General features: G+C 41.7%; 1 protein-coding gene across 1 annotated transcript in view; it reads left to right on the plus strand.

The window, feature by feature from the left end:
- The window catches only part of LOC138001634 (protein NLRC5-like), a 353,269-nt gene that overhangs the window by 180,605 nt on the left and 165,164 nt on the right, over nucleotides 1–7,500 (plus strand). The window lies entirely within an intron of this gene.

The following is a 7,500-nucleotide window of genomic DNA, read 5'->3' on the forward strand; positions in this document are numbered from 1 at the left end:
TTTCTTTTTTCATCTCCTTCATCAGCATTAAATTGTTATGTGCAATCATAGCAATTGCAGCATATTGACTGCGCATGGAAAACGAATCTAGGAATGGACTGTGATTAGCAGAGAAATGAAGTCTCTAAATTATCTGAACGCCCATCTTTTGCTTACGAATTATAAAGGCTCAAAACCAGCAAGCGAAACAAACTTGGGAAATTTTGAAATTTCGCCTGAAGAACGACATAATTCTTAACTTGACATAGTCTGATGGTCGAACCATCTTTGCTCACGTTGCGCTTTCGCGAGTATTATAAACTCTGTTGGCAGCTGGCCGTCACTCGTGATGAATTTGTATAAGCCACACCGATGATCAAATGTTAACCAGAGCACAAAAACAATCTTTTCAGTTGAGATGAAATAATTTTCTTCTAGTTCAGGGGTTTGGTTTCCTTGGAATGTGTTTCTTATTGTAATTTGTTACTGTTAAACAACTTGGAAAGTAATACCGCAGTAGTAAACTGCAAGAATAATATTTACAAGAGTCTGGCTTTGAACGACGAACATTGGTCATGCAAGGTTTTCGAGGATATGTTGAATGTGTTTTGTAAGTTCTCCGTGACCAGGAACCCGATATTTCAGTCAATTTAAAGTGAATCTGCAATAGTAACGTTTTGGACAGTGATTAGCGACACTATCTAGCTTGAGTAGTTTTATACCTTTCAACACGGGCATTGCAAGAGCGGGTCACCCAGACCCTGGACATGTAAGCTTACAGTTTTGTATATATATTGTCAAAACCCTCGCCGGCTGCAGGATATCAAGATAATAAATGTATGTTCTGAGCGCTGAGCTGCAAAAAAAAGCGGACATACATGTATTCTCCCATAAACTGAAATGAATAAAACTTTAAAATGTGATGATGGCGAAGTCCACGCAAGCGGGAAAAGTGTCCACGAAATTGACTCGTCGAACCTTCAAATGAACAGTCCACAAGAAGTCTTAGAAATAATCACTGCAATCAAAATATGTCGCAAAGAAGGTTTCAAATGTGGTCGGAAGATTCTGGCTACGGATATTCTATTCGCGTGTTAAAGAAAAGTAAAGGCAACCAAAGTCCATGACAATTGGCTATGATCCTCGACCTATGTTCGCAATTTTCAACCGAAACTTGTTCAGTTCCTGTTCTTCGATGGGATTTCAACATTACAATCTGGGTTACCGAAACACAAAGTCACCGGAAACCATTTACAACACTACCGCGGAATTTTAATTACCGAGGGTTTACCTCGGTTGGCTTTCCCGTGGCAACTTTGGAGCCTAGCCGTAAATTTCCCTCGGCAGAAAATCGGCCCACCGCTTGAATACCGATGAAAAGTTGCGACAGGGTGACGCGGTAAAGGGGTCAATACTTTCATGCGGTACTGTAATTACGTAATTGCAATTGCTACGCTAAGTGATTTGTTTAGAAATCTCACGCCAATTTATCAACCAAAGAAAAGGAAAACCAAAACCAATCGTGCTTGTTCCCGCGCTTTAAGCAAGTTACACGGAATTACTACAAATTTGGATTGGTTCATTGTGCTGTTTGCACCTGCTGTGATTGGTTGAAGTAAGCACTTTGGTATTAGTTTTACGACACTCAATTGAAAACTGCTCTAGAGCGATTTTTAATCGAGTGTCGTAAAACCAAAACCAAAGTAATTACTTTGGCCAATCAAAAAGGACGAAGACAATCCAGCAAACCAGTCAACACTCAAAGTAATTACATGTAGCCGACACAAAGCGCGGGAAAATGTGCACGCGCAAGCGACAATTGGTTTAGGTTTCACTTCTGATTGGTCGAAAAAATGGCGCGCAAAATTTGAACCAATCACTGAGTGAAGTAATGAAAAACCAAAGCACTTCGTTAATTACTTTCGACACTCAATTGAAAACCGCTCTATAAGGTCAAACAAACCAATGAAAAGCCAATTTCTATCTCATTGTTGAAGACTGCACCAAGGAGATGATTGGAGAAGTGAAAGATGTCTCAATTTGTTGAATAGCTTCTTGACTTATTCTACAAGGCTGTAGATACAGTATGTGATTAATAATACGGTTTATTGAGTAGTAGTGTTCAGAATTTAAAACCCTAAAATGAGATGAACTCTCAAATAATAGGGAATAAACATTAATTAAAATGTTTGGCTTAATAAATATTGCTTCCGTTTTTCTTCAGAGACAGAGTTGGACTTGTCGGGCAGTAACATAAGTACCTCAGGTGCTGCTGCTGCTCTGGCTAAAAAAATAGAAAGAAATCAAACCCTTACAAATTTGAATTTGTTTGGAAATAACTTGGGTGACTCGGGTGCTGTTGCATTGGCTAAAGCAATGAAAAGAAATTCAACCCTGACAGAGTTGAATTTGTATGGCAATAACATTGGTAAATCGGGTGCTGCTGCACTGGCTAAAGCAATGGAAATAAATTCAATGCTGAGAAAGTTGGATTTGAATTTCAATCACATTGGTGAATCGGGTGCTGCTGCATTGGCTAACGCAATGGAAAGAAATTCAACGCTAACATGGTTCGATTTGAGTGACAATAACATTGGTGAATCGGGTGCTGCTGCACTGGCTAAGGGAATGGAAAGAAATTCAACGCTGACAGAGTTGGATTTGAGTGACAATAACATTGGTGAATCGGGTGCTGCTGCGCTGGGTAAGGCAATGGAAAGAAATTCAACGCTGACAGAGTTGGATTTGAAAGGCAATGGCATTGGTGAATCGGGTGCTGCTGCATTGGCTAACGCAATGGAAAGAAATTCAACGCTGACATCGTTGGATTTGAATGGCAATGGCATTGGTGAATCGGGTGCTACTGCATTGGCTAACGCAATGGAAAGAAATTCAAAGCTAATATGGTTGAATTTGAATGGCAATGACATTGGTGAATTGGGTGCTGCTGCGCTGGCTAAGGCAATGGAAAGAAATTCAACGCTGACAGAGTTGGATTTGAGTGACAATAACATTGGTGAATCGGGTGCTGCTGCACTGGCTAATGCAATGGAAAGAAATTCAACGCTGACAGAGTTGGATTTGAATGGCAATGACATTGGTGAATCGGGTGCTGCTGCATTGGCTAACGCAATGGAAGGAAATTCAAGGCTGTTATGGTTGAATTTGTATGGCAATAACATTGGTAATTCGGGTGCTGCTGCACTGGCTAAAGCAATGGAAAGAAATTCAATGCTGAGAAAGTTGGATTTGAATTTCAATCACATTGGTAAATCGGGTGCTGCTGCATTGGCTAACGCAATGGAAAGAAATTCAAAGCTGATATGGTTGAATTTGAATGGCAATGACATTGGTGAATTGGGTGCTGCTGCGCTGGCTAAGGCAATGGAAAGAAATTCAACGCTGACAGAGTTGGATTTGAGTGACAATAACATTGGTGAATCGGGTGCTGCTGCATTGGCTAACGCAATGGAAGGAAATTCAAGGCTGTTATGGTTGAATTTGTATGGCAATAACATTGGTAATTCGGGTGCTGCTGCACTGGCTAAAGCAATGGAAAGAAATTCAATGCTGAGAAAGTTGGATTTGAATTTCAATCACATTGGTGAATCGGGTGCTGCTGCATTGGCTAACGCAATGGAAAGAAATTCAACGCTAACATGGTTGGATTTGAGTGACAATAACATTGGCGAATCGGGTGCTGCTGCACTGGCTAAGGGAATGGAAAGAAATTCAACACTGACAAAGTTGGATTTGAGTGACAATAACATTGGTGAATCGGGTGCTGCTGCGCTGGGTAAGGCAATGGAAAGAAATTCAACGCTGACAGAGTTGGATTTGAAAGGCAATGGCATTGGTAAATCGGGTGCTGCTGCATTGGCTAACGCAATGGAAAGAAATTCAACGCTGACATCGTTGGATTTGAATGGCAATGGCATTGGTGAATCGGGTGCTACTGCATTGGCTAACGCAATAGAAAGAAATTCAAAGCTGATATGGTTGAATTTGAATGGCAATGACATTGGTGAATTGGGTGCTGCTGCGCTGGCTAAGGCAATGGAAAGAAATTCAACGCTGACAGAGTTAGATTTGAGTGACAATAACATTGGTGAATCGGGTGCTGCTGCACTGGCTAAGGCAATGGAAAGAAATTCAACGCTGACAGAGTTGGATTTGAATGGCAATGACATTGGTGAATCGGGTGCTGCTGCATTGGCTAACGCAATGGAAGGAAATTCAAGGCTAATATGGTTGAATTTGTATGGCAATAACATTGGTAATTCGGGTGCTGCTGCACTGGCTAAAGCAATGGAAAGAAATTCAATGCTGAGAAAGTTGGATTTGAATTTCAATCACATTGGTGAATCGGGTGCTGCTGCATTGGCTAACGCAATGGAAAGAAATTCAATGCTAACATGGTTGGATTTGAGTGACAATAACATTGGTGAATTGGGTGCTGCTGCACTGGCTAAGGGAATGGAAAGAAATTCAACACTGACAAAGTTGGATTTGAGTGACAATAACATTGGTGAATCGGGTGCTGCTGCGCTGGGTAAGGCAATGGAAAGAAATTCAACGCTGACAGAGTTGGAGTTGAAAGGCAATGGCATTGGTGAATCGGGTGCTGCTGCATTGGCTAACGCAATGGAAAGAAATTCAACGCTGACATCGTTGGATTGGAATGGCAATGGCATTGGTGAATCGGGTGCTACTGCATTGGCTAACGCAATGGAAAGAAATTCAAAGCTGATGTGGTTGAATTTGAATGGCAATGACATTGGTGAATTGGGTGCTGCTGCGCTGGCTAAGGCAATGGAAAGAAATTCAACGCTGACAGAGTTGGATTTGAGTGACAATAACATTGGTGAATCGGGTGCTGCTGCGCTGGGTAAGGCAATGGAAAGAAATTCAACGCTGACAGAGTTGGATTTGAAAGGCAATGGCATTGGTGAATCGGGTGCTGCTGCATTGGCTAACGCAATGGAAAGAAATTCAACGCTGACATCGTTGGATTTGAATGGCAATGGCATTGGTGAATCGGGTGCTACTGCATTGGCTAACGCAGTGGAAAGAAATTCAAAGCTGATATGGTTGAATTTGAATGGCAATGACATTGGTGAATTGGGTGCTGCTGCGCTGGCTAAGGCAATGGAAAGAAATTCAACGCTGACAGAGTTGGATTTGAGTGACAATAACATTGGTGAATCGGGTGCTGCTGCACTGGCTAATGCAATGGAAAGAAATTCAACGCTGACAGAGTTGGATTTGAATGGCAATGACATTGGTGAATCGGGTGCTGCTGCATTGGCTAACACAATGGAAGGAAATTCAAGGCTGTTATGGTTGAATTTGTATGGCAATAACATTGGTAATTCGGGTGCTGCTGCACTGGCTAAAGCAATGGAAAGAAATTCAATGCTGAGAAAGTTGGATTTGAATTTCAATCACATTGGTGAATCGGGTGCTGCTGCATTGGCTAACGCAATGGAAAGAAATTCAACGCTAACATGGTTGGATTTGAGTGACAATAACATTGGTGAATTGGGTGCTGCTGCACTGGCTAAGGGAATGGAAAGAAATTCAACGCTGACAGAGTTGGATTTGAGTGACAATAACATTGGTGAATCGGGTGCTGCTGCGCTGGGTAAGGCAATGGAAAGAAATTCAACGCTGACAGAGTTGGAGTTGAAAGGCAATGGCATTGGTGAATCGGGTGCTGCTGCATTGGCTAACGCAATGGAAAGAAATTCAACGCTGATAAAGTTGGATTTGAATTTCAATCACATTGGTAAATCGGGTGCTGCTGCATTGGCTAACGCAATAGAAAGAAATTCAACGCTGACATGGTTGGAATTGAATGGCAATGACATTGGTGAATCGGGTGCTGCTGCATTGGGTAACGCAATGGAAAGAAATTCAACGCTGATGCGGTTGAATTTGAATGGCAATGACATTGGTGACTCGGGCTCTGCTGCACTTGCTATTGGAATGGAAAGAAATTCAACGCTGAAAAGCTTGAATTTGTGTGGCAATAACATCCGCTTCTCTGGTGTTGCTGCTCTGGCTAACGGACTGAAAAGAAATTCAACTCTGACAGATTTGAATTTGTATGGCAATAACCTCGGTGATTCAGGTGTTGCTGCACTGGCTGAAGCAATGTAAAGAAATTTAATGCTGACATGGTTTTTGTTTGGCAATAACATCGGTGACTCGGGTGTTGCTGTACTGGCTGATGCATTTGAAAGAAACTCAATGCTGAAATGGTTGAATTTGTCTGGCAATGACATCAGCGAATGGGGTGTTTCACACTGGCTAATGCAATGGAAAGAAATTCAGTGCTGACAGAGTTGAATTTGAGTGACAATGACATCGGTGAATCGGGTGCTGCTGCACTGGCTGAAGCAATGAAAAGAAATTCGGCGCGGTCAGTTTTGAATTTCTTTAGCAATAACATCAGTGACTCGGGTTGTTGCTGCACTAGCTAATGCCATGAAAAGAAATTCAACGCTGACACGGTTGAATTTGTTTGGCAATAACATTGGTGACTCAGGTGTTGCTGCACTGGCTGACGCAGTGGAAAGAAATTCAACGCTGTCAGAGTTGGATTTGAATGGCAATGACATTGGTGAATCGGGTGCTGCTTCATTGGCTAACGCAATGGAAAGAAATTCAACGCTGATACGGTTGAATTTGAATGGCAATGACATTGGTGAATTGGGTGCTGCTCCGCTGGCTAACGCAATGGAAAGAAATTCAACGCTGACAGAGTTGGATTTGAGTGACAATAACATTGGTGAATCAGGTGCTGCTGCATTGGCTAACGCAATGGCAAGAAATTCAAAGCTGATACGGTTGAATTTGAATGGCAATGACATTGGTGAATCGGTTGCTGCTGCGCTGGCTAAGGCAATGGAAAGAAATTCAACGCTGACAGAGTTGGATTTGAATGGCAATGACATTGGTGAATCGGGTGCTGTTGTACTGGCTAACGCAATGGGAAGAAATTCAATGCTGACAGAGTTGAATTTATGTGGCAGTAACATCGGTGACTCGGGAGCTGTTGCACTGGACAGGTTGAACGTATTGTTCGCTAATATCAGCCATTGTGGAAACGATTTCAAACTAAGAAAGTGAGTTTCCCTTGGAGTTAATTGTTGGACCTTTTTTTTTCAATGGCAAATAGGAAACAGTTTGAGTAGAACCAAAACAAGTTTATCAGGCGTTTTGTTGCAATGTACATGTATAAGAATTCCTTGCATCCTTTGGATGAGAATAAATCTGTTTTCAAGGAAGATGTGTAAAGAAAGTGAGTTTCCCTTGGAGTTAATTGTTGGACCTTTTTTTTTTCAATGGCAAATAGGAAACAGTTTGAGTAGAACCAAAACAAGTTTATCAGGCGTTTTGTTGCAATGTACATGTATTAGAATTCCTTGCATCCTTTGGATGAGAATAAGTCTGTTTTCAAGGAAGATGTGTAAAACAATGTACAGCAAACGGTGATAGTTTTGATTAAAATGAAAT

This window comes from Montipora foliosa, chromosome 1 (genome assembly GCF_036669935.1).
Source record: "Montipora foliosa isolate CH-2021 chromosome 1, ASM3666993v2, whole genome shotgun sequence".
Classification (NCBI taxonomy): domain Eukaryota; kingdom Metazoa; phylum Cnidaria; class Anthozoa; order Scleractinia; family Acroporidae; genus Montipora; species Montipora foliosa.